Raw genomic sequence first — 26,782 nt, 5'->3', positions numbered from 1 at the left:
AGAAAGAAAAAAGAAAAAAAAAGCAGTGCCCAAAGTGGGTATCTTTGTTTTATTGCTTATCTTAGGGGGAAAATTTTCAATCATTCTCCAATATTAGTTGTAGATTTTTCATATATAGCTGTCTTAGTCCATTTGTGCTGCTATAACAAAATACCTTAGACTGGGTACTTTATAAAGAATAGAAATTTATTTTTTACAGTTCTGGAGCTAGGAAGTCCAAGATCAGGGCACCACCACTGGTGTCTGGTGAGAGCCGCTGTCTTTCCAAGATAGCATCCTGTTGCTGTATCCTCACATCCTAGAAGGTGGAAAGGCAAGAGAGTGCTCCCTTCATACTTCAGCCCTTTTATAAGGAAGCCAATCTTATTTATGTGGACAGAGCCCTAGTGATTTAGTCACCTTCAAAAAGCTACCAGTCTTATAATTGCACTGGGGATTAAATTTCAACATGAATTTTGGAAGGGAATCATCATTAAAATCATAGCAACGGTTTTTATCATGATGAGGTAGTTTCCTTCTATTCTTACTTTGTTAAATGTTTTTATCACGAAAGAGGATTGGATTTTGCCAAATGCTTTTTCTGCATCAACTGAGATGATGACCATGTTTTTTTTTCTTTGTCCATTAATGTGTATTCTTTTCATCTTCATATATTGAATCATTCTTGTATTTTAGGAATACATTTTACTTGTTAAAGGTATATAATCTTTTTTAAAATGCCACTGATTCCAGTTTGCTATTATTTTATTGAGGATTTAACATCAATATTCATAAAGAATATGTGTCTGTTCTTTTTTTGTAGTGTGTTTTCTGGTTTTGGTATTAGGTTGATGCTGGCCTCATAGAGTAAGTCAGGCAGTATTCCATTCTCTTCAAATTTTTATAACTGTTTGAGAAAGATCGGTGTTAATTCTCTTTAAAATATTTGGTAGAATCAGTCAGTAAAGAAATGTGGTTCAGGCATTTCTTTTTTGGGAGATTTTGGATTACTAAATCAATCTCCTTATTAGCTACAGGTTTACTCAGATTTTCTATTTCTTCATGATTCAGTTTTTGTGGGTTATGTGTTTCCAGAAATGTGAGAATTTTGTCTAGCTATTTAATTTATTGACTTACAAATGTTCATAGTATTCTTTTATTTCTTTAAATTGGTAGTAATATATATATACATTTATTTCTGATTTTAGTAATTTAGTCTTCTCTCTTTTTTTACCTCATCAGTTTAGTTAATCATTTGTCAATTATGTTGATCTTTTTGAAGGGCTAACTTTCAGTTTTGCTAATTTTCTCTCTTATTTTTCTAGTTTTGATTTTATTTTTCTTTATTCTGGTCTTTATTATTTCCTTTCTTCTGCTGGATTTGTGTTTTATTTGCTTTTCCTTAAAGTGTAAAGTTAAGTTGTCGATTTGAGATCTTTCTTCATTTTCAATGTATGTAGGTTTTAACTATAAATTTCTCTCTTAGCACTGCTTTCACTGCATTCCATAAGTTTTGGTATGCTGTACTTTTATTTTCATTTGCTTCTTGGTTTTTTATAATTTCCCTTGTGATTTCTTCCTTGACCTACTGGTTGTTTAAAATTGTATTGTTTAATTTTCATATATTTCTATATTTCCAGCTTTCCTTCTGTTACTGATTTCTAGCTTTATTCTATTATGATCTGAAAATACATTTTGTACAACTTCAATCTTTTAAAATTCATTAAGAATTGCTTGGTGGTCTACACATTGTGTATCCTGGAGAAAGTTCCATGTACACTTGACAAAAAATTGTATTCTGCTGTTGTTGGGTGGAGTGTTTTGAATATGACTATTTGTTCTATTTGGTTTATTACTTTGTTCAAGTCCTCTATTTTCTTATTAATATTCTCTCTGGTTGTTCTATCCATTATTGAAAGTGGTGTTGAAACCTCCAAGTATTATTTTAGAACTATTTCTCCCTTCATTTCTATCAATGTTTCCTTCAAATATTTTGCAGCTCTAATATTTGGTGCACATATTTATCATTGTTTTATGCCTTGGTGAATTCACCCTATATCTTTATATAATGTCTTCTTTGATCTCCTGTAGCAGTCTTTTACTTAATTCTATTTGGTTTGATATTAGTATAGCCATCTCATCTCTCTTTTGGTTACATTTGCATGGAGTATCTTGTTCCATTGCAGGCATACCACAGAGATATCGTGGATATGGTTCCAGACCACTGCAATAAAATGAATATCGCAATTTTAAAAGTCACATTTTCTTTTAGTTTCCCAGTGCATATATAAATTATGCTTTGGGCTGGGCACAGTGGCTCACGTCTATAATCCCCGCACTTTGGGAAGCCGAGGCGGGTGGATCACCTGAGGTCAGTAGGTCAAAACCAGCCTGGCCAACATGGCAAAACCCTGGCCCCACTAAAAATACAAAAATTAGCCAGGTGTGGTAGCAGGCACTTGTAATCCCAGCTACTCGGAAGGCTGAGACAGGAGAATCACTTGAACCCGGGAGGCGGAGGTTACAGTGAGCCAAGATCACACCATTGTACTCTAGCCTGGGCAACAAGAGCGAAACTCCACCTCAAAAAAAAAAAAAAAAGTTATGCTTATACTATACTGTAGTCTTTGAAGTGTACAAAAGCATATGTCTTTAAAAATGTACATATCTTAATTTAAAATATGTTATTGCTAAAAAATGCTAATGATTATCTGAGCCTTCAGCAAGTTGTAATTTTTTGCCGGTGGAGAGTCCTGCCAAAATGTTGATGGCTGCTTACTGATTAGGGTGGTAGTTCTGAATGTTAGAGTGGCTGTGGCAATTTCTTGAATAAAACAATAGTGAAGTTTGCTATATCAATTATTTTTTTCCTTTTTTTTTTTTGAGATGGAGTCTCGCTCTGTTGCCCAGGCTGGAGTGCTGTTGTGCAATCTCGGCTCACTGCAACCTTCGCCTCCTGGGTTCAAGCAATCCTCCTGCCTCAGCCTCCTAAGTAGCTAGGATTGCAGGTGTGTGCCCCCATGCTCAACTAATTTTTGTATTTTTAGTAGAGACGAGGTTTCACCATGTTGGTCAGGATGGTCTCAAACTCCTGACCTCAAGTGATTTGCCTGCCGCAGCCTCCCAAAGTGCTGGGATTACAGATGTGAACCACCACACCCAGCCTGATTATTTTATTATAAGAAGTTAGATTTACTCATTTTGTAGATTGGGAATGTTCTTTTAAATATCTGAGGGTAGGTAAAAGTTGAGCAAACTGAAACATCAACAACTCTTCTTAGATTTGTAAAAAATAAAAATAAAAATAAAAAAAATGGAGCTCACAAGGAAGGTAAAATGTTGCCCCCCACAACTGGAGAGACAAATAGGTAGGTGACTACAGAGAATCACAATATACTGGGGCAAAAACTTGCACTGGAACCAGTGCCAGGGGAAGGAAATCCTGAACTGTAATTGATTATTTGCCAGAGGCTGATTGTGGAAAAGTCTGAGAGTTAAAAACTCCAGAGTCATGGGGAGGGGAGGGGGATCCCCACGCTTTTGTGAGTGTTACCTCTAGGAGCAGAACCAGTTCTCACAGTAAATATATATCAGAGAATATTAGTAAAGAAAACCCCCTCATGCTTCCTGCAGGGGTGGGGAGAAGGAACAATTTTGAAATTCCTCAGAGGATTCTGCTCTTCTTAACAAGATTTGCTCTCAGGAGAAGCTAGTTAACCAGAACAAAGACTGGAAAAAAGCAGAACAGCATATACAAGAACTGTGGAACAATTATAAAAGATATCACATATGCATACTGCGACCACTAGAAGGAAAAAAGAAACAGAAGAAATATTTGAAACAATAATGACTAAGAATTTTCCCAAATCAATGTCAGACACCAAATCACAGATCTAGGAAACTTAGAGAACACCAAACAGGATAAATCCCAAACAAAAAACAAAAAGGCAAAAAAAAAAAAAAAAAAAAAAAAAAAAACCATGAAAAACCTATACAAGGCATATCATTTTTCAAACTACAAAAAATAAAAGATGACGAAAAAATTCTGAAAGAAGCCACAGGGAAAAAACAACAATCTATATGGGATCAAAGGTAAGAATTCCATCCAACTTTTCCTCTGAAACCACATAAGCAGGAAGAAAGTAGAGTGAAATATTTAAAATGCTGAGAGGAAAATATCAACACCTAGAATTCTGCAAAATTGTCCTTTAAACGTGAAGGAAAAAGACTTTCTCAGACAGAAAAATTGGGGTAATTTGTTGTCAGTAGGTCTGCCTTACAAGAAATAGTTTTTCCCTCCCTCCCTCCCTCCATCTTTGTCTCTCTCTCTCTCTCTCTCTCTCTCTCTCTCTGTCTGTCTCTCTTTCTCTCCTTCTTTCTTTCTTTCTTTTGAGACAGAGTCTCTCTCTCTGCCACCCAGGCTGGAGTGCACTGCTATGATCTCAGCTCACTGCAACTTCTGCTTCCTGGTTGCAACTGATTCTTGTGTCTCTGCCTCCCAAGTATCTGGGATTACAGGTGTGCACCACCACACTTGGCTAATTTTTGTATTTTTATTACAGAAGGGGTTTCACCATGTTGGCCAGGCTGGTCTTGAACTCCTGGCCTCAAGAAATCTGGCCTGCTTCAGCCTCCTAAAGTACTGGGATTACAGGTGTTAGTCACCATACTAAAAAAGGTCTTTAGAGACAAAGAAAAAAATATAGGTCAGAAAATCAGCTCTACATAAAGAAAGGAAGTACACTGAACAAGGAATAAATAAAAGTAAAATGAAAACTTCTATTTTTCCTTTTTTTTTTGAGATGGAGTCTTGCTCTGTTGCCCAGGCTGGACTGCAGTGGTGCGATCTCGGCTCACTGCAACCTCCGCCTCCCAGGTTCAAGGAATTCGCCTGCCTCAGCCTCCTAAATAGCTGGGACTATAGGCAACCGCCACCATGCCTAGCTAATTTTTTTTGTATATTTAACAGAGACGAGGTTTCACCATGTTGGCCAGGTTGGTCTCTAACTCCTGACCTCAGGTGATCTGCCTGCCTCGGCTTCCCAAAGTGCTGGGACTACAGGCATGAGCCGCTGCACCTGGCCGAAAACTTCTATTTTTCTTATTCTTGATTGTTCTATCAGATAACAGTTCATTCAAAATAATAGCAACAATTGTATTTGATCATGCAGATTTCTGTGTATGCCTCGTGTGTGTGTATGTTTATATGTATTTATATAGAAGCATAATGAATGACAGCAATGATATAAGGGACAGGAAGGAAGAATTAGGATACTTTTTTTCTTTTTTGAAATGGAGTCTCACTTTGCCACCCAGGCTGGAGTGCTGTGGCGTGGGCTCGGCTCACTGCAACTTCCGCTTCTCAGGTTCAAGTGATTCTCTTCCCTCAGCCACCCCAGTAGCTGGAATGACAGGTGCATGCCACCACACCTGGCTAATTTTTGTATTTTTAATAGAGATGGGGTTTCGCCATGTTGGCCAGGCTTGTCCTGACCTCAGGTGATCCACCCGCCTCAGCCTCTCAAAGTGCTAGGATTACAAACATGAGCCAGAATTAGGATTATTTTATTACAAGGTACTCACACCACTGGTGAAGTGGTATAGTATTATTTTAAAGTAGGTTTTAATTAGCTGTAAATGTATGTTGCAAACTCTAAGGCAACCACTAAAAAAAGTGAAAAAAGAAGTATAACTAATATGCTAAGAAAGGAGAAAAAAATGAAATCATATAAATGCTCAATTAAGACCAGAAAAGGGGAAAGAAAAAGAAAAAAAAAAAAAGAGTGGAAGACAAAAATAGGGAAAAAGAACAAGGGCAACATATAGAAAGCAGAAGCAAATGTTGCAGACAGTAATCCAATTATATCAATAATTACATTGAATGTCAATGGTTCAAATACAGGAATTAAAAGATAGAGCCGTGGATGTTGGCTGGGCTCGGTGGCTCACACCTTTAATCCCAGCACTTTGGGAGGCTGAGGTGGGCAGATTATCTGAGGTCAGGAGTTCGAGACCAGCCTGGCCAATATGACGAAACCTCGTCTCTACTATAAATACAAAAATTAGTGTGGTGGTGGGCGCCTTTAATTCCAGCTACTTGGGAGGCTGAGACAGGAAAATCACTTGAACCCAGGAGGTGGAGTTTGCAGTGAGCTAAGATTGCACCACTGCACTCTAGCCTGGGCAACAACAGTGAAACCCCATCTCAAAAAAAAAAATAGAAATGATCATGTGGATCAAAAAACAGGACCCAACTACATGTTGTCTACAAGAAACCCACTTCAAATATAAAGACACATACCAATTAAAAAGTAAATAAATGGAGAAAGACATACCATGTTTACATGAATCAAAATAAAGGAGGAGTAGCTATGTTAATATCAGACAGAGAAGACTTCAAAGTAAGGAAAGTTATTAAGAATAAAGAAGGGCATTATATAATGATAAAAGGATCAATTATCCAAGAAGATATAACAATCCTTAATGTGTATACACGTAACAACAGAGCATCAAACTACATGAGGCAAAATCAGATAGAACTGCAAGAAGAAATAGATAAATCCTCTATTATAGTTGGAGACTTCAACACCCCTCTATCAGAAATGGACAGACCTAGCAGGCAGAAAGTCAGTAAAGACATAGTTGGTAATACACAACACCATCAATCAATTGGACATAATTGACATCTATAGAACTACTTCATCTAATGACAGCAGAATACACATTCTGTCAACCACATAGAAATTTGCTAAGATAGGGACCACATTTGGGGCCGTAAAAAGCACTTTAACAAATTTAAAAGAATAAACTATGAACTATAAGAAAACATTGAGGAAACTCTCCAGGACATCAATCTGGGCAAAGATTTCTGGAGTAATGCCCCATAAACACAGGCAACCAAAGGAAAAATGGACAAATGGGATCATATCAAGTTAAAAGCTTCTGCACAGCAAAGGAAACAATCAACAAAATGGAGAGACAACCCAGAGAATGGGAGAAAATATTTGCAAACTATCCATCTGACAAGGGATCAATGAGAATATGTAAGGAGCTCGAACAACTCCATAGGGAAAAAAAGTCTAATAATCTCATCAAAAAATGGCCAAAATATTTGAATAGACATTTCTCAAAAGAAGACATACAAGTGGCAAACAGGTGTATGAAAAGGTGCTCTACATCATTGATTATCAGAGAAATGCAAATTAAAACTACAATGAGGTATCATCTCACCCCAGTTGAAGTGGCTTTTATTCAAAAGACAGACAATAACAAATGTTGGCAAGGATGTGGAGAAAAGGGAGCCCTTGTACACTGTTGGTGGGAGTGTAAATTAGTACAACCATTATGGAGAAGAGTTTGGAGGTTCCTTAACAAACAAAAAATGGAGCTACCATATGATCCAGCAATCCTACTACTGGGATTTCCAATAGAAAGAAAATCAATATATTGAAAAGATATCTGCACTCCCATGTTTGTTGCAGTTCTGTTCACAACAGCCAAGATTTGGAAGCAACCTAAGTGTCCAAAAACAGATGACTGGATAAAGAAAATGTGTGACTTATACCCAATGGAGCACTATTCACCTGTAAAAAAGAACAAGATTCAGTCATTTATAACAACATGGATGAAACTGGAGGTCATTATGTTAAATGAATTAAGCTGGGCACAGAAAGATAAACATTGCATGTTCTCACTTATTTGTGGGGTCTAAAAATCAAAACAATTGAACCCATGGAGGTAGACCGTAGAAGGATGGAAGGGTAGTGGGGGGTGTGAGGGGAAGGTAGAGATGATTGATGGGCACGCAAATAAAGAATGAATGACTAGGGGCTAGTATTTGGTAGCACAACGGATGACTATAGTCAATGATAATTTAACTGTACTTTTAAAGATAACTAAAGAAGTATAATTGGATTGTAACACAAAGGATAAATGCTTGAGGGGATGGATACTCCATCTTCCATGATGTGACTATTATGCATCACATCCCTGTATCAAAACGTCTCATTACCGCATAAATATATACACCTGCCATATACTCACAAAAATTAAAAATTAAAAAAAAACAAATTAACACAAGTAGAAATTATACAATGTCTGTTCTCAGACCACAATGGAATGTAACTAGAAATCAATAACAAAAAGATAACAAGAAAGTCTTCAAATATGTGGAGATTAACTGCTTCTGCACAACACATGACTCAAAGAAGAAATCTCAAAAGAAATTTTAAAATATTTTAAACTAAACAAAAATGAAAACACAGCACTAATATTTATGAGATGCGGTGAAAGTAGTACTTACAAGAAAATTTATAGCATTGAATGCATATATTTGAAAAGAAGAAAGATAAAAAAATCAATCGTCTAGGCTGGTCTGAAGGTAGTGAGTTATCTCAATTGATGGTTCACAGTCAGTTACAGATCAAACTCCTTGTTCTACTCTTTCTCCCCTTCTCACCACTGCACTTGACTAGTCTTAAAGAAAAAAAAGAAAAAAGAATAGAAAAATCAATCATCTAAGCTTCCACCTTAGGACATTAGAAAAAGAAGAGCAAATTAAATCAAAGTAAACTGAAATAAACAATAAAAATTATAGCTGAGGCTAGGCACGGCAGCTCATGCCTGTAATCTCACCACTTTGAGAGGCCAAGGTGGGTAGATCACCTGAGGTCAGGAGTTTGAGACCAGCCTGACCAATGCAGTGAAACCCCATCTCTACAAAAAATACAAAATTAGCCAGCTGTGGTGGTGCATGCCTGTCATCTCAGCTACTTGGGAGGCTGAGGCAGGAGAATTGCTTGAACCTGGGAGGTAAAGGTTGCAGTGAGCTGAGACTGTGACATTGCACTCTAGCCTGGGAACAAGAGCAAAACTCCATCTCAAAAAAAAAAAAAAAATTACAGCCAAAGTCAAAGAAATTGAAAATAGGAAGTCAGCCAGGTGCAGTGGCTCACGCCTGTAATCCCAACACTTTGGGAGGCCAAGGCAAGTGTATCACCTTAGATCAGGAGTTCAAGACCAGCCTGGCCAACATGGTGAAATCCTGCATCTACTAAAAAAATGCAAAAATTAGCCAGGTGTGGTGGTGGGTGCCTGTAATCCCTTAAGCTACTCGGGACGCTGAGGCAGGAGAATCGCTTGAACCCAGGAAGGGGAGGCCACAGTCAGCCAAGATTGTGTCACTGCACTCCAACCTAGGCAACAGAGTGAGACTCCATTTCAAAAAATAAAAAAAAAAAATAAGAAAATAAGAAGTCAATAGAAAAAAAAATCAATGAAACCAAAAGCTGGTTTTTGAAAAGATAAATAAAATGGATAAGACTCTAATCAGGCTGACCACAGGGAAAAAAAAGAGAAAGAGGATACAAATTACTAATATAATGAGAAAAGGATCATCACTACAGATCCCATAGATAGCAAAAGGATAATAAAGGAATATTATGAAAAACTCTATGCCCACAAATTTGATAACTAGATGAAATGGACCAATTGAATAAAATACTACTGCCAAAACTCCCACAAAAAGAAATAGGCAATCTGAATATATATATATTCAGATTGTATATTCATTCATATATATTCATATATGTAAATATATACATTCATATATATATTCATAAATATAATAAACTGGAGCAGTAATAAACAACTATCCAAAATCGAAAACACCAGACCCAGATGAGTTCATTGATGGGCTCTACCAAACATTTAAGGAATAAATTTTTATTTTTTGAGACGGAGTCTCACTCTGTTGCCCAGGCTGGAGTGCAGTGGCTCAATCTCAGCTCACTGCAACCTCCACCTCCTGAGTTCAAGTGATTCTCCTGTCTCAGCCTCCTGAGTAGTGGGGATTACAGGCATGTGCCACCATATCTGGCTAATTTTTGTATTTTTAGTAGAGATGGGGTTTCACCATGTTGGCCAGTCTGGTCTTGAACTCCTGACCTCAGGTGATCTGCCCACCTTGGCTTCCCAAAGTCCTGGGATTACAGGCGTGAGCCGCTGTGCACCCTTAAGGAAGAAATTATATCAATTCTTTATAATCTCTTTCTAGAAGCTAGAAACTGAGGGAATACGTTCTAATTCACCCTATAAGGCCAACATTACTGTAATAACAAAACCAGACAAAGACATTATAAGGAAAAGAAAACGGTCGGGTGCAGAGGATCACACCTGTAATCCTAGCACTTTGGGAGGCCGAGGTGGGTAGATCACTTGAGGTGAGGAGTTCGAGATCAGCCTGGCCAACATGGGGAAACCCCATCTCTACCAAAATAAATATAAAATATAAAATACAAAAATATAAAAATTAGCTGAGTGTGGTGACATACGCTTGTGATCCCAGCTACTTAGGAGGCCGAGACATGAGAATCACTTGAACCCAGGAGGAGGAGGTTGCAAGGAGCCAAGATTGCGCCACTGCATTCGAGCCTGGGTGACAGAACGAGACTCTGTCTCAAAAAAACAAACAACAACAAAAAAAATAGGAAAGGAAATTATAGGCCAATATCTATTATGATTGTCGACACAAAATACTCAACGAAATATTAACAAATCAATCAAATTCAATAATGTATAAAAAAATTATACATCACAATCAAGTGGGATTTATTCTAGGCATTCCAAGCTAGTCCAACATTTGAAAACCAGTTCACGTAATCAACTACATCAACAAGCTAAGGAAGAAAAATCACATATCAATAGATGCAGAAAAAGCATTTGACAAAATTCAATATATCTATTCATAATAAATACTCTCAGTAAACTAAGAATAGAGAGAATTTCTTCAACTTGATAAAGAATATCAAGCTAATATTATACTTAATGGTGGGAAACTAGAAGCTTTCTCATTAGGAGCAGGAACAAGGCAAAGGTGGCCCATTTTACCACTCCTTTTCAACATTATACTGAAAGTCCTAGATAACACTACAAAGCAAGAGAAGAAAATAAAAAGTATACAGATTGTGAAGGAAAAAATAAATCTGTCTTTGTTCACAGATGGCATGATTGTTTATACAGAAAATCTGAAAGAATAGACAAAAAAAAAAAAAAAAAAAAAAAAACACCCTCCTGGAACTAAGAAGCAATTTTAACAAGGTTGCAGGATATACGGTTAATATACAAAAGTCAATGTCATTCCTGTATACCAGCAATGAATAAGTGAAATTTGAAATGAAAAACTCAATACCCTTTATATTAGCGGCCCCCAAAATGAATTAGGTACAAATCTAACAAATTATGTATAAGATCTATATAAGGAATGTGACATAACTCTAATGAAAGAAATCAAAGAGCTAAATAAATAAGGAGAAATTCCATGTTCATAACTAGAAAGACTCAATATCACCAGGATGCCACTTCTTCCCTGTTTGGACTATAGATTCCATGCAATCCCAGTCAAACTCCCAGCAAGTTCTATTTTATAGATATTGATGACTGGGCACAGTGGTGGCTCACACCTGTAATCCTAGCACTTTGGGAGGCCAAGGGGGGGGGATTGCTTGAGGTCAGAAGTTTGAGACCAACCTGGGAAACATGGCAAAACCCCATCTCTACAAAAAAATACAAAAATTGGCCAGGCATAGTGGCATGCAACTGTAGTCCCAGCTACTCAGGAGGCTGAGGTGAGACAATGGTTTCGGCCCCAGAGGCAGAGATTGCAGTGATCCAAGATTGTGTTATTGCACTCCAGCCTGAGCAACACAGCCAGACCCTGTCTCAGAAAAAAAAATTAACTGGGTATGGTGGCATGCACCTGTAGTCCCAGCTACTTGAGAGACTGAAGTGGGAGGCTCACTTGAGCTTGGGAAGTCAAGGCTGCAGTAAGCCAAGATGGCACCACTGCACTCCAGCCTGGGAAACAGAGCAAGACCCTGTCTCAAAAAAAATTTTTTTTTACAAAAAGATATTGACAAACTGATTCTAAAGTTTACACGGAGAGGCAAAAGACCCAGGATAGCCAGCTTAATATTGAAGGAGAAAACAAAGTTGGAAGACTGACATGTCTGACTTCAATACTTACTAAAAGGCTATATAGTAATCAAGACAGTGTGATATTGGTGAAAGAATAAACAAATAGATCAATGGGACAGAATAGTAAGCCCAGAAATAGACCCACATAAACACAGTCAACTGAGCTTTGACAAAGGAGCAAAAATAGTCTCTACAGCAAATCATGCTGGAACAATTGGACATCCACATGAAAAACAAAAAGAAGAATCTGGACAGACATTACTCCCTTTATAAAAACTAACTCAAAATGCATCACAGACCTGCCAGGTAGAGTGGCATCCACCTGTTGTCCCAGCTGCTCAGGAGGCTGAAGTGGGAGGATCCCTGGAACCCAGGAGTGCAAGGTCAGCCTGGATAACATAGCAAGACCCTATCTCTTAAGAAAAGAAAAATCACAGACCTAAATGTAATATGCAAAACTATAAAATTGCTAGACAATAATATACAAAAAAATCTAGATGACCTTGGGTTTGGCGATGACTTTTTAGATACAACACCGAAGGTACAATCCATAAAAAAAGAATTGATAAGCTGGAGTTCGTTAAAATTAAAAGCTTCTGCTCTGCAAAAGACACTACAAGAGAATGAAAAGCCAAATCACAGACTGGGAGAAAATATGTGCGAGAACATGCCTGGTAGAAGACTGGTATCCAAAATAGATAAAGAACTCTTAAAACTCAGCAGTAAGAAAACAAACAATCCAATTTAAAAATGAGCAAAAGACCTTAACAGACACCTCAGCAAAGAAGATATACAGATGGCAAATAAGCATATGAAAAGATGTTCCACATATGTCATAAGGGAAATGCAAATTGAAACAATTTACCACTACACATATATTAGAATGGCCAAAATCCAGAACACTGACAACACCAAATGCTAACAAGGATGTGGAGAAACAGGAACTCTCATTCATTGCTAGTGAGAATACAAAATGGTACAGCAACTTTGGACGACAGTTTTACAGTTTCTTACACAGCTAAATATACTCTTACCATTCAATACAGCAATCATATTCCTTGGTATTTACCCAAAAGAGTTGAATATTTACATCCATACAAAAATCTGTTTAGCATGTTTATTCATAATTGTCAAAACTTGGGAGCAACCAAGACATCCTTCAGCAGGTGAATGGATGAATAAACTGTGAGCTAAAAAGAAATGAACTATCAAGCCATAAAAGATATGAAGGAAACATAAATGCATATTGCTAAGTAATACGGCAATCAGAAAAGGCTGCTTACTGTGTGATTCCAACTATATGACATTCTGGAAATGGCAAAACTACGGCGACCATAAAGTTGCCTGGGCTTAAGGGGAGGGAAGTATACATATGCAGAGCATAGAGGATTTTTAGGGCTGTGAAAATACTCTGCATAATTCTACAGCGGAGGATATACGTCATTGTGCATTTGTCCACATCCACAGAATGTTCAACACCAACAGTGAATAGAGGCTGGGTGCAGTGGCTCACGCCTGTAATCCCAGTACTTTCTGAGGCCAAGGAGGGTGGATCACCTGAGGTCAAGAGTTCGAGACCAGCCTGACTAGTATGGTGAAACCCCATCTCTACTAAAAGTACAAAAATCAGCTGGGCTTGATGGCATGTATCTGTAATCCCAGATACTTGGGAGGCTGAAGGCAGGAGAATTGCTTGAACCCAGGAAGCGGAGGTTGCAGTGAGCCGAGATCGCGCCACTGTACTCCAGCCTGGGCAACAGAGTGAGGCTTCGTCTCAAACAAAACAAAACAAAACAAAACAAAACAAAAAAAGAGCGAATAAACTATGGACTTTGGGTGATGATGAGGTGTCAGTGTAGATCCATCAACTGCAACAAATGTACCACTTTGGTAGGAGCTGCTGGTAAAGGGGAAGGCTATGTGTGTATATGGACAGGAGGTATATAGGATAACTCTGTATCTTCCTCTCAACTTTTGCTGTGAACCTAACACTGCTCTAAAGAAAAACAGAGACTTTTTTCTTTTTTTTTTTAAGTAACAAACAAACAAAAACTGGTGTTGGAGCTGTGTGTGTGCTGTTTCGTGTGTGGTGGTAGCTGACTGGTATTCCCTTTAGTGGACTGGGCAAGGATTGACTGTTTCTTTGGGGAACCCTGCATGTTTATATGTGAAAGTCTTTTCTTTTCTTTTCTTTTTTTTTTTTTCTTTTTACATTTTCTAGAAGCCGCATTAAGAAAGAGATAAACAGTCTGAGCGTAGTAGCTCACACCTGTAATCCCAGCACTCTGGGAGGTCGAAGTCAGGAGTTTGAGAACAGCCTGGCCAACATGGTAAAACCCTGCCTCTACTAAAAATACGAAAATTAGCCGAGTGTGTGGCACACACTTGTAGTCCCAGCTACTCGGGAGGCTAAGGCAGGAGAATTGCTTGAACCCAGGAGGCGGAGGTTGCAGTGAGATGAGATCACACCACTGCACTCCAGCCTGAACAACAGAGGGAGACTCCATCTCAAAATAAAAAAAAATTAAAATTAAAATTTAAAAAAGTGAAATTAATTTCCATCTATTTATGTGACCCAATATATCCAAAACATTATCCTTTCAACATGTAATCAATATAAAAATGTATTAATGAGATATTTTACAACTTTTGTGTACTGTCTTTAGAATCTGGTGTGTAATTTACACTTACAGCACATTTCAATTCAGACTAGCCACAATTCAAGTGCTCAGTAGCCACATGTGGTTAATGGCTGCCATATTGGACATTCAGAGAGGGAAAATAATCATTATTGCCCTTGAAGGAACTAAGCTCCAGAAATTTCTTTGCCTGTGTGTCTTCTGTTCCAAGTATCAGATTTTTAGGAGGGAGCATTTCATTGGGTAGGCCCAGTTTTGTCTTGCGCCTGTCCTGGACCAAGGCCAGAGGCCATCATATCATATTGAAGGGAGACGTGTTGGGTGTCTGAGAAGCTGGAGCTGTAAATCAGGCACCCATCCCATGAAGGAGCACATAAACGCTCCTGTCATTATTTAGTCATTTCACATGCAATATTATATCAATCGTGGTTATTTTTTTTTCTGTATTTCTTGATGCTTTAACATCCTGAGGGCCTTGCTGACTTGGAGATACTGCCCCTCCTAGAGCTAGCCAGTTCCTAAAGGTAGCAAAGGACTCATCTGCGAGTGCACCTTTCCAATACAAACCAACCGATCTGAAGCCCATACCCCAACCACCTCCTTTATCAGACTCTCATACCTGGCCCAGACTCTCATATTCCCCTGCCCTATTCACTCCAAGGACAGGTACCAGGAAAGCAGGGACAGCTCCTTTACACTAGAGCCGACTGAAATTACTCAAAGTAGCCAAACCCAAGCCCGCTTACCCTGCCTCACCCATTCCCTCCCATGGAATCCACAATAAAGACGTTTGCCCACACTCACTCCCTCTGCCTCCTGACCAACTCTGGTGCTTCCCTGCGTGGCCCTGCATGGCGTGCTCTGCCTCCAGTTTCTGGTATCTGTGAACATAACAAACTTCTTCCTTCATGATAGTCATTTCCATGTCTGCAGGTCTTCCCATACCTGAATACAACAAATGCTGGGTATAGTTTAAGACAGATATTAGACATTTCACAGGGTTTCCAAGGACCCAATGGAACTTAGCAAAAACCCTCCTGTCCATGTGCACAGTTCTTCTTCCATGCCCCCTGGATACCCTCTGTCTTGGTTTTTCCTGGATCTTTCCAGAGTTTCTTTAAGTGTATTCAGGCAAATACAAACCTTTTTACCAAAAAGGCAGTATAATATACCCACTGCAAAAGCTTTTAATCATCTCACGGCCACCAGTATCACTTCTCTTATTCTTGGTGTCCTTGGAGTAATTTTTTTAAATTCTTTTTTGTTTTGTTTTGTTTCTGTTTTTGTTTTGAGACGGAGTCTCGCTCTCGTTGCCCACGCTGGAGTGCAATGGCATCATCTCAGCTTACTGCAACCTCTGCCTCCCGGGTTCAAGCCATTCTCCTGCCTCAGCCTGCCAAGTAGCTGGGATTACAGATGCCCGCCACCATGCTCAGCTAATTTTTGTATTTTCAGTAGACATGGGGTTTCACCATGTTGACCAGTCTGGTCTGGAACTCCTGACCTCAGGTGATCCACCTGCCTCAGCCTCCCAAAGTGCTGGGATTACAGACGTGAGCCACCCTGCCTGACCATTTTTACAAATTCTTATACGGTCATATGTGGTTTATATATTCTTGTATTGTTATTTGACAAAAGCTGTGTCTTATCTTTTACAGAGCTTCATCTATTACAGTGCTTCCCACATTGTCAGTAAAAGTGAGCTAAGTTGTAAAAGATAGTGAGCAGATCTTTGTGGAATAAATGAGTGAATATTGGGAAAGTATATGCAGCACCCATTCTTTTTCAACAGTAATTGATTTTATAACTACTGTGCTTCTAAAATAATATTTTTTTAAAGTATAGCTGTCTCGGTTTATGTTTGGAATTTGTTGTGCATTTTAAGGGAAAGCAGATAGTATCTAGGACGCTTGGAAAAAGGTAAGTGTAAAAATCATATAGAACTTTATTCAAACCTAACATAGGTAAATAACCTCCTCAAATAAATGAGTCAAGGTTCAGTATTTGTCTTACAAGGAATAGACTTACATTTTTAACTTGGAAACTCTGTTATGAGTTCAGCATAGGACAAAAGACGCATAAATCAGACGAAAATGGAGACAAAAGAAGTACAGTATGTTCCCAGAAAACTCTATTAGAAGTTAAATGGCACATAGAAAAATCCCTGCTCCTCGGATCATTCTGGTATGGATTCTGATTCATGCTTTCTTACAGTTCAAAAGCAAGTATTTCCTTTACAAAGGGCCTGTAGTAAAATCTAAATCCTCTTCCAATCCCAAAGTGGTAGTTTAGGCACTTATTTACTTATTTTTTTCGAGACAGGGTCTGATTCCGTCACCCAGGATGGAGTGCAGTGGCGCCATCTCAGCTCCCTGCAACCTCTGCCTCCCAGGCTCAATCTATCCTCCTACCTCAGCCTCCCGAGTAGCTGGGACCACAGGTGCATAGCACCACTCCTGGCTAATTTTCATAGTTTTGGTAGAGACAGGGCTTTGCTATGTTACCCAGGCTAGTTTCAAATTTCTAGGCTCAGGCCGGGTGCGGTGGCTCACGCCTGTAATCCCAGCACTTTGGGAGGCTGAGGCGGGCAGATCACAAGGTCAGGAGATCGAGACCACGGTGAAACCCCGTCTCTACTAAAAATACAAAAAAAATTAGCCGGGCGCGGTGGCGGGCGCCTGTAGTCTCAGCTACTCAGGAGGCTGAGGCAGGAGAATGGCATGATCCCGGGAGGCGGAGCTTGCAGTGAACCGAGATCGCGCCACTGCACTCCAGCCTGGAGAACAGAGCGAGACTCCGTCTCAAAAAAAAATAAAAATAAAAATAAAAATTTCTAGGCTCAAGCAATCCTCCTGCCTCAGCCTCCCAAAGTGCTGGAATTACAGGCATGAGCCACTGCATCCAGCCTAGTTTAGGCACCTTTTTTTTTTTTTTTTTTTTTTTTTTTTGAGATGGAGTCTCTCTGTCACCCAGGCTGGAGTGCAATAGCATGATCTCGGCTCACTGCAACCTCCACCTCCAAGGTTCAAATGATTCTCCTACCTCAGCCTCCCAAGTAACTGGTATTACAGGTGCCCACCACCATGCCTGGCTAATTTTTGTATCTTTAGTAGAGGCAGGGTACACCACATTGGCCAGGCTGGTCTTGAACTCCTGACCTCACGTGATCCACCCTCCTCAGCCTCCCAAAAGTGCTGGGATTACAGGCATGAGCCACAGCGCCCAGCCTAGTTTAGACACTTTTAAAAAGTGTTCTCCTTTTGAGAAAAATGGTTGTTTGTCCTCATAGGGCTTCATTTTCACCCAGCAGAAGGCAACATAATCCTGAATTTCTTGGATTCCAAATATCATCATCCCCTTTGTTATCGAAAGCAAACATTTATCAAGGGTAGGGACTGCTTCTTTGTTCTCCTGTGACCCTGGAGCCAGCACAGTGCCCTGTGTTTGCTGAGTTGAGATAAGGAGTCAGCTGTCAAAGAACTAACAATCAACAATAAATTTTAGCCCCTTGCATAACACCTAGACAGGTATAAATCAGTTGAAAATAATTTACATTTTAAAACACTGGGGTATTATTTTTAAAAGCAAAAGTACAAATCTTTTTTTTTTTTTTTTTTAAAGTACAAATCTTAAGTGTATATGGCCACATGCAATGGCTCATGCCTGTAATCCCAGCACTTCGGGAAGCCGAGACAAGTGGATCACTTGAGGCCAGGAGTTCAAGACCAGCCTGGCCAACAGGCAAAACCCTATCTCTACTGAAAATTCAAAAATTAGCTGAGCATGGTGGTGCACGCCTGTAATCCCAGCTACTCGGGAGGCTGAAGCATGAGAATGGCTTGAGCCCAAGAGGTGGAGGTTGCAGTGAGCCAAGATCTCACCGCTGCACTCCAACCTGGGTGACAGAATGAGACTCTGTCTCAAATAATTAATAATAATAATAATAATAATAAAATAAGTGTAGAGCATGATGAACTTTAACAAATGAATCTTTTTGTGAAGCTGCCATGCAGGTCGCAATATATTTCTAGTACCCCCAGAAGGCTCCTTTATGTCCCCTTCCAGTCCTGTCCTGACTGTATCATCTCAATCTGGCCCATTTTGAACATTATGCAGATGGAATCATACAGTGTGCTCTCTTTTGTGTCTATCCTCTTTCACTTACTATTACATCTGGGACTCATCCGTGCTATTGCATGTTCCAGTAGTTTGTTCTTTTCCAGTGCTGGGTAGTGTTTCCCAGTGTGAACCAACATACCACAATTTGCATGTTTGCTCTGCACATAATGGACTTTTGGGAGGCTACCTGTTTAGGCTGTTATAAATGCACCCTCTATGAACATTCTTATACCTATATTTTTAAAATTATTTTTGTTCATTTGATTGACTTTTTGGTGTGCAATTTTATGGATTTCAACATGTGTATAGATGTATATAACTACCACAATATCAAGAAAAAGTTGGTTCTGTCACCCCAAAAACTCTCTCCTGCTATTCCCTTAGAATCACAAGCCCCACTTCTTTTCCCAGTCCCTTACAGCTACTGATCTGTCTTCCATTACTATGGCTTTTGGCTTCTTGAGAATGTCATATAGATGGAATCATATAGCATGTAACCGTTGGAGACCGGATTCCTTCACCAACATAATTCCTGTGGTATTCACCAACACAACAGGCATGCGCCACCACAAGGTCGTCTCTGTCAACAACAGATCACATATATGACAGTGGTCCCATAAAATTATAAAACCTTATTTTTCCTGTACCTTCTGGTTTAGGTATGTTTAGACATACACAAATACTTATTTATCAGAACCTATCCCTGTCACTACACAGTGCATGGCTGTACATTCCTTTTTATTGCTGACATTACTACAAGTCTTTGATGGACAGACTTCTACTGGTATAGTCAAGGGAGTGGAATTGCTTGATCATAGGGTCTTCATATGTTTCACTTTAGCAGGTACAGCCAAATCGTCTTCCAAAGTGGTTGAGCCTGCAATGTAAAGGAGTTCCCATTGCTCTCTGCCTTCTTCGCCATTTGGGAAGCATTCTGGTCAGTGTGTAGGTAACATTTTAGCTATTTTTGTGTGTGTGTACGTATAAATTACCTTTTAATATTTGCCATAAATCATACAAAGAATTAGCCATCCTCTGCAGCAGATGCTGTTGGTGCCTTGCGCGGACCCCCTGGGATCCCTTTTACTTCCCCCAGCTGCTGCAGATGCTAAGGCTCACACCTTCGGCTTTATCCAGTGCTGCTAGGCAGTTGGGGCTGCCACACAATTTTCATCCCCACCATCTCCCAAACACACACACACACACACACACACACACACACACACACACACACACACACACGGTAGACAGATTCACAATGTTGCAACTTATACTTCAGAGCTCCTGAATCAGGATCAGGCTGAGACAGGACTTCACCTGAAACCACATGCCTGTCTGGCTTTTCCTCTGGGCCCAGCCTGCTTCGATCACTCCCTTACAACACTTACTTACAACACTGGGCACCCTTACAACACTGGGTACCACCACGCCCAGCTAATTTTGTATTTTTAGTAGAGACGAGGTTTCTCCATGTTGGTCAGACTGGTCTCACACTCCCAACCTCAGGTGATGGCCTGCCCCGGCCTCCCAAAGTGCTGGGATTACAGGTGTGAGCCACAGCGCCTGGCCTATTTTCATTAAATTTTTCAAGACATCTTTCTAGTTTTGTCTCCTCATCAGAAACGCTCAGGCCAGCGCAATGGCTCATATCTAATCCCAGCACTTTGGGATGCTGAGGTGGGCGGATCACCTGAGATCAGGAGTTTGAGACCAGCCTGGCCAACATGGTGAAACTCTGTCTCTACCAAATATACAAAAATTAGCTGGGCGTGGTGGTGTACACCTGTAATCCCAGCTACTGAGGAGGCTGAGGCAGCAGAATCACTTGAACCCTGCGAGGCAGAGGTTGCAGTGAGCCAAGATCGAGCCATTGCACTCCAGCCTGAGCAACAGACTGAGGCTCCCAGTAAAAAAAAAAAAAAGAAAAGAAAAGAAAAGAAAAAGAAAGAAAGAAGGAAAAGAAAAAGAAAGAAAGAAGGAAAAGAAAAAAAAAGAAATGCTAGATAAACTCATTCATTCTCAGGTATTAATGACATTTACTAATTCTTTTTTGTTGTTGTGTTGTGTTTTGTTTTGTTTGAGACGGGGTCTCGCTCTGTCGCCCAGGCTGGAGTGCAGTGGCATGATCTCCGCTCACTGCAAGCTCCGCCTCCCGGGTTCACGCCATTCTCCTGCCTCAGCCTCCCGAGTAGCTGGGACTACAGGCGCCCGCCACCGCGCCCGGCTAATTTTTTCATATTTTTAGTAGAGACGGGGTTTCACCGTGTTAGCCATGATGATCTTGATCTCCTGATCTCATGATCCACCCGCCTCAGCCTCCCAAAGTGCTGGGATTACAGGCGTGAGCCACCGCGCCTGGTACATTTACTAATTCTTTGGTTCAATTTGTGTTTATAGAGGGCAGGACCTAGTATCTGAATCAGGTGTGGGGTTTATAAATATGGATAATATATTGGCCTCTTTTAAAAGGCCCTGTGTGCACAGGTATACATGCATTTTCCACTCTTTATTGTAGCTGTTATTTTATTTTGTCCAGTAGATTGTAAGCTTCTTGAGGTCAAGAACGATGTTTTATCTCTGTGCTACTAACTAGCATAGTACTTGGAATACACCATACATGTTTCTGGAAAACGGCATAGCCAAGAGAGGTGGTTCATGCCTGTAATCCCAGCACTTTGGGAGGCCAAGGTGGATGGATCGCCTGAGGTCAGGAATTCAAGACCAGGCTGACCAACATGGTGAAACTCCATCTGTACTAAAAATACAAAATTAGCCGGACGTGGTAGCACATGTCTGTAATCCCAGCTACTTGGGAGGCTGAGGCAGGAGAATCGTTTGATCCCAGAGTGGGCGGAGGTTGCAGTCAGCAGGGATGAGGCCATTGTGCTCCAGCCTGGGCAACAAGAGTGAAACTATGTCAAAAAAAAAAAAAAAAAAACCAAAAAAAAAAAACCACCAGCACGGCAGGTAGGATAGAAAGGAAAGAGAGGCAGGAGGCGGAGGAGTGGCACTAGATTAACCACCAAGGCTGGGCATGCTGGCTCATGCCTGTAATCCCAGCACTTTGGGAGGCTGAGGCAGGGAGATTACCTGAGGTCCAGAGTTCGAGACCAGCCTGGCCAACCTGGGGAAACCCCGTCACTACTAAAAATACAAAATTAGCTGCACATGGTGGCGCATGCCCGTAATCCCAGCTACTCAGGAGGCTGAGGCAGGAGAATCACTTGAACCCAGGAGGCGGAGGTTGCAGTGAGCCGAGATCGCGCCATTGCACTCCAGCCTGGAAAACAGGAGTGAAACTCTGAATCAAAAAAAAAAAAAAAAAAAAAGGCCACCAATTCCTTGTAGTTTTCTCCATTGAGAAGTGGAAGTGGAAGCTATTTTTGCTCACCTTGAATCTGGGCTTACCTTGTGACTTGCTTCCATAATGAAATACGGTGTACATGATGAAGTGCCAGCTCCAGACCTATGCCTGAAAAAGGTCTGGCACCCTCAGGGAACTACCCTGAGACTACCATGCTGTGAGGAAGCCTCAGATAATAATCTCGTGGAGAGGCCACATGGAGATAACTGAGGAACCCAGACAACAGCAAGGGTGAGGCCTAGACATACCCTAGTTGGATTGTTCCAGCCAGACCTCGGCTATCTGAGCCATTCTAGCTGAGACCCCGGACATCATGGAGCAGAGATGAGCTATTCCCACTATGCTCTGGTCAAGTTACTGACCCACAAAATCATGTTCCAATAAAATGTTGTTTTAAGTCACTAAGTTTTGGGATGGTGTGTTACAAAGGAAAAAAAGAAAATCTGAAATTGGAGATATTCACCATCAAAAGAACAATGTACTGTTTCATCGTTTCCAGTAGTCTTTATTCTACCTGAGATATGCCTGCAGGAAGACAGCAATTCTTTTCTTTCTTTTTTCTTTCTTTCTTTTTTTTTTTGAGACAGAGTTTTGCTTTTGTCGCCCAGACTGGAGTGCAGTGGCGTGATCTCAGCTCACTGCAACCTCCCCCTCCCAGGTTCAAGCGATTCTCCTGCCTCAGCCTTCAGAGTAACTGGGACTACAGGCATGCGCCACCACGCCCGGCTAATTTTTGTATTTTTAGTAGAGATGGGGTTTCACCATGTTGGTCAGGATGTTCTCAATCTCCTGACCTCATGATCTAACCGCCTCGGCCTCCCAAAGTGCTGGGATTACAGGTGTGAGCTACTGCGCCCGGCCAAGAGCAATTATTAATACAAAGAAAAGGTTGTACAAGTAGATATATTTGGGGGCAGAGAAAGTATTTCCAACACATTTCTCATATCCTACCAGGGGTTGGATATGAAAATATCTCCACTACCAACCCTTGGTAGGATATGAGAAATGTGTTGGAAATATTTGCTTGGTTATGTTGGGCATCTTGATCTGGGGTGAAGGAAGGCTGGGGTCCACCACAGGAAACTCAATTATCTCCTGTGGTCTGGGAGCGAAGGTTAATGAGTGAAGTGGATCAGGAAATGGTGACAGTGGATGGACTGGCAGACACTAACACTCAACTCTGGCCATTTATGGTCATGAGGGAACTTGGGCCCTCTATTACTGGATCCTTCATTTTTTTTTTTTTTTTTCAGAAGCAAAATAGCCAGATTTTTATATGAAATCTCCAAATTGTATATTTGGACTGTTGGGTTGCTCGTTTGAGCTCCCTGGTCCAATGACTGAGAGCACCAGGTGAGGTGTCATACTCATCACTTTGCATGTGTGTCTCTCCAGGCAGCTTGTGGCTTTGCAAAATGAAAGTTGTCTATGTGCTTTCCGGCAGAGTCCAACTGGATCAGACTCACTGTGTGAAGTTCTAAGGGCTGGTAGGGACGTGCAGCAACTGGAACTCTCACACATTGCTAATGAGCCTGTGAACTAGTACAGTCATTTTAGAAAACAGTTTGGCAATAACTACTAAGGCTGAACATATACCTCCCCTAGCACTATGACCCAGTAGTGCCACCGCAAGGCTTGGTGAACACGTATCTGCAAGAGAAATGCAAATACATGTTCACCATAAGGGAGGAGACCACCCCTCATATTGTCTTATGCCCAATTTCTGCCTCCAAAGAAAAAGTAAAAACTAAAAGGCAGAATGAAATCCACAAGCAGACAGCCCGGCGCCACACCCTCGGCCTGGTAGTTAAAGATCAACCCCTGACCTAATTGGCTGTTATCTATAGATTACAGATATTGTATAGAAAAGCACTGTGAAAATCCGTATCCCGTTTTGTTCCAATCTAATTACTGGTGCACGCAGCCCCCAGTCACGTACCCCCTACTTGCTCAGTCGATCACAACCCTCTCACACGCACCCCCTTAGAGTTGTGAGCCCTTAAAAGGGACAGGAATTGGTCACTTAGGGAGCTCAGCTCTTGAGACAGGAGTCTTGCTGATGCCCTGGCCAAATAAACCCCTTCCTTCTTTAATTCGGTGTCTGAGGAGTTTTGTCTGTGGCTCGTCCTGCTACATTTCTTGGTTCCCTGACTGGGAAGCAAGGTGATTGGCAGATGGTCAAGGCAGCTCCTTAGGCAGTTTAAGCCTGCCCTGTGGAACATCTCTGCGGGGGACTCCGACCAGCCCAAGCGATGCGGATCCTGAGAGCTCCCGGGTATGCATTTACACTGGTGGGACGCCTCATCAGAGCAGTGTGTGGCAGGCCCCCGTGGAGGATCAACGCAGTGGCTGAACACCGGGAAGGAATGGGCACTTGGATCTCGACATCTAAAACTTGGTAAGACTAGTCTTTAAACTTGCCCACTCCATTTGAGTGGAAGTGTGGCCTGATCACCCACGGCGTGCCTTTATCGGCACTTTGGTTTTGGTTTTGACTTGATTTGAATTGCTTGACAGGACTGGTCTTGGGAACTTGCCTACTCCATTTGCATGGAAGCACGGCCTGATCACCCATGGTGTGCCTGTACTGGCACTTTGGTTTTTGTTTTTGACTTGACTTGGATTGCTTGATACTTTGGTTTTGGTTTTGACCTGGCTTGGATTTCTGCATACTCTGATTTTGGTTTTGATTTTGGGTTGGTGCCAACTGCAAAAGTGCATGTATGCCCTTTTTACCCATTCTTTGTTTTGTGGTGTGTGTGTGGTGTGAGCGTGGTGTTTTGTCTCGAAGAAGCATAGGTCAGGCACAAATAAGCCCACCCTATTAGGAACTATGTTGAAAAATTTCAAAAAAAATTTAAAGGAGACTATGGAGTACTATGACACTAGGAAAACTTAAAACTTTCTATAAGATAGACTGGTCAGCATTAGAGGTAGGTTGGCCATTAGAAGGAAGCCTGGACAGGTCCCTTGTTTCAAAGGTATAGCACAAGATAACCTGTAAGCCAGGGAACCCAGAACAGTTCCTGTACATAGACACGTGGTTACAGCTGGTTTTAGACCTCCTGCCCCCAACACACAGTGGTTGAGAGAACAGCAACATAAGCGGTTGGCAGAGGCAGGGAAAGACCAGCAGAGAGAGAGAGAGGAAAGACAGAGAGGAAAGAGGCAAGGAGAGAGAGGAAGAGACAGAGAGGAAGAGACAGACAAAGAGGGAGTCGAGAGAGAGAGAGAGAGAAAGAGAGAGGCAGAGAGAGAGAAGAAGAGAGGCAAAAGGAAAGTCAAAGAGAGAGATATACAAGTAGTTAAGAAAAAAAAAGTGTACCCTATTCTTTTAAAAGCTAAGGTAAATTTAAAACCTATAATTGATAATTGAAGGTATTCTCCATAACCCTATAACACTCCAATACCACTTTGTTGTCAGTGTAAACAAGGGCGTATCCCAAAAGCACTGAGGCCTTCCTATCAAAAATCCTTAACCCAGTAACCTGTGGATGGCCCAAGTTCATTCAGTCTGTAGCGGCAACTGCTTTGCTAACCAAAAAAAAGGGAAAAAAAATTAACTTTTAAAGGAAACCTCGTTGTGAGCACACCTCACCAGTTCAGAAGTATCCTAAAGAAAAAAAAGGGGGGGCGGAATTTATATAAAAAGAGTATTATATGGTAAATTCTTGTCCTGAAATAAAATTAACTGGTTGTTTAAAGAAAGAAATATTTGTAATAAGTCAGTAAGTTGAGGCATGTCAAAGAATTGTCTGCGAAAGACATGAAAAAGAAATATGTTATAAAAAAAGAATTTATGCAAAAAATGTTGTGTAATTTAAAAGTAACTAGGCCTCCTGAATGTAAAACTACTGGAAAAAAAAAATTTATATGCAAGGTGTATAAGAAAAGTAAAATACACCTTTGGTAAAAGGATTATAAGGAGGCATAAGAAGGTACATTTTTACTTACATTAAAAAGTTTTTTTAAAAAGTATTGTTTTGAAGGTTTAAGCAAGTTTTAAAATGCTAATTGTAAAGAAAATTCTGTGTGTAAACTTATTAGCTAAAGTTACAGACGTAACAACCAGTTCTTCTGTGAACTGGACATTAAAGTAAAAGCATAACAGGTTTCTCTTAAAGCACCAACCTGCTCTTTAGCAAAAATTATAGAAGGTTAAAAAGAGTCTATAAAATCTTACCTTACGGTCAAACATTTAAAATTAAATAAATATATCTACAAGGTTTTATTAAAATTGGGTTTAACATTAATAACACACTAATATAAAGATAAAATTTAGCTTATCCTGTATAAAAATCATACAAGAAGCACTGATAAATGTAAAATGGTATTTGGCTTTCCTTGGTTTAAAAACTAATAAAAATAGGTGCTAAAGGACATTTCTCAGTAAAAAGGCACTAAGGACTATAAAGTCCACTGCCAAGGTCCCCACATATAAAACAAAAGGTCAATTTCTTAAAAATTACATACTTGGTTTATCTTCCACTTTCCTTTCTTGCAAAAAAAAAAACAAACTAAAAGTCTTTTAGCACATGTACCATCCCTAGAATTTCCAGTAAACCAGCACCAGCCTGAAGATCACATTCTCATCAAAGGGTGGAAAGAAGAAAAACTCGAGCCATCGTGGGAAGGACCCTACCTTGTGCTGCTAACCACCAAGACTGCTGTTCGTACAGCAAAAAAAAAAAAAAGGATGGACTCATCA

At 40.4% G+C, this 26,782-nt stretch overlaps 1 protein-coding gene across 8 annotated transcripts in view; it reads right to left on the bottom strand.

Annotated features, from left to right (window-relative positions):
* The window catches only part of LOC126929204 (protein PET117 homolog, mitochondrial), a 549,430-nt gene that overhangs the window by 21,236 nt on the left and 501,412 nt on the right, over window positions 1-26,782 (bottom strand). Inside the window, exon 1 of one of the 8 annotated variants that reach the window (XM_050745417.1) lies at window positions 22,377-22,380. The exons of the other annotated variants lie outside the window; for them this stretch is intronic. The gene's annotated coding sequence lies outside the window, so the exon portion shown is untranslated. Of the gene's footprint in view, window positions 1-22,376; window positions 22,381-26,782 lie in introns of those variants that run through there. 8 annotated transcript variants of the gene reach the window in all.

Source organism: Macaca thibetana, chromosome 10 (assembly GCF_024542745.1).
Source record: "Macaca thibetana thibetana isolate TM-01 chromosome 10, ASM2454274v1, whole genome shotgun sequence".
Lineage (NCBI taxonomy): Eukaryota > Metazoa > Chordata > Mammalia > Primates > Cercopithecidae > Macaca > Macaca thibetana.
This window is presented reverse-complemented; position numbering and strand designations above follow the sequence as displayed.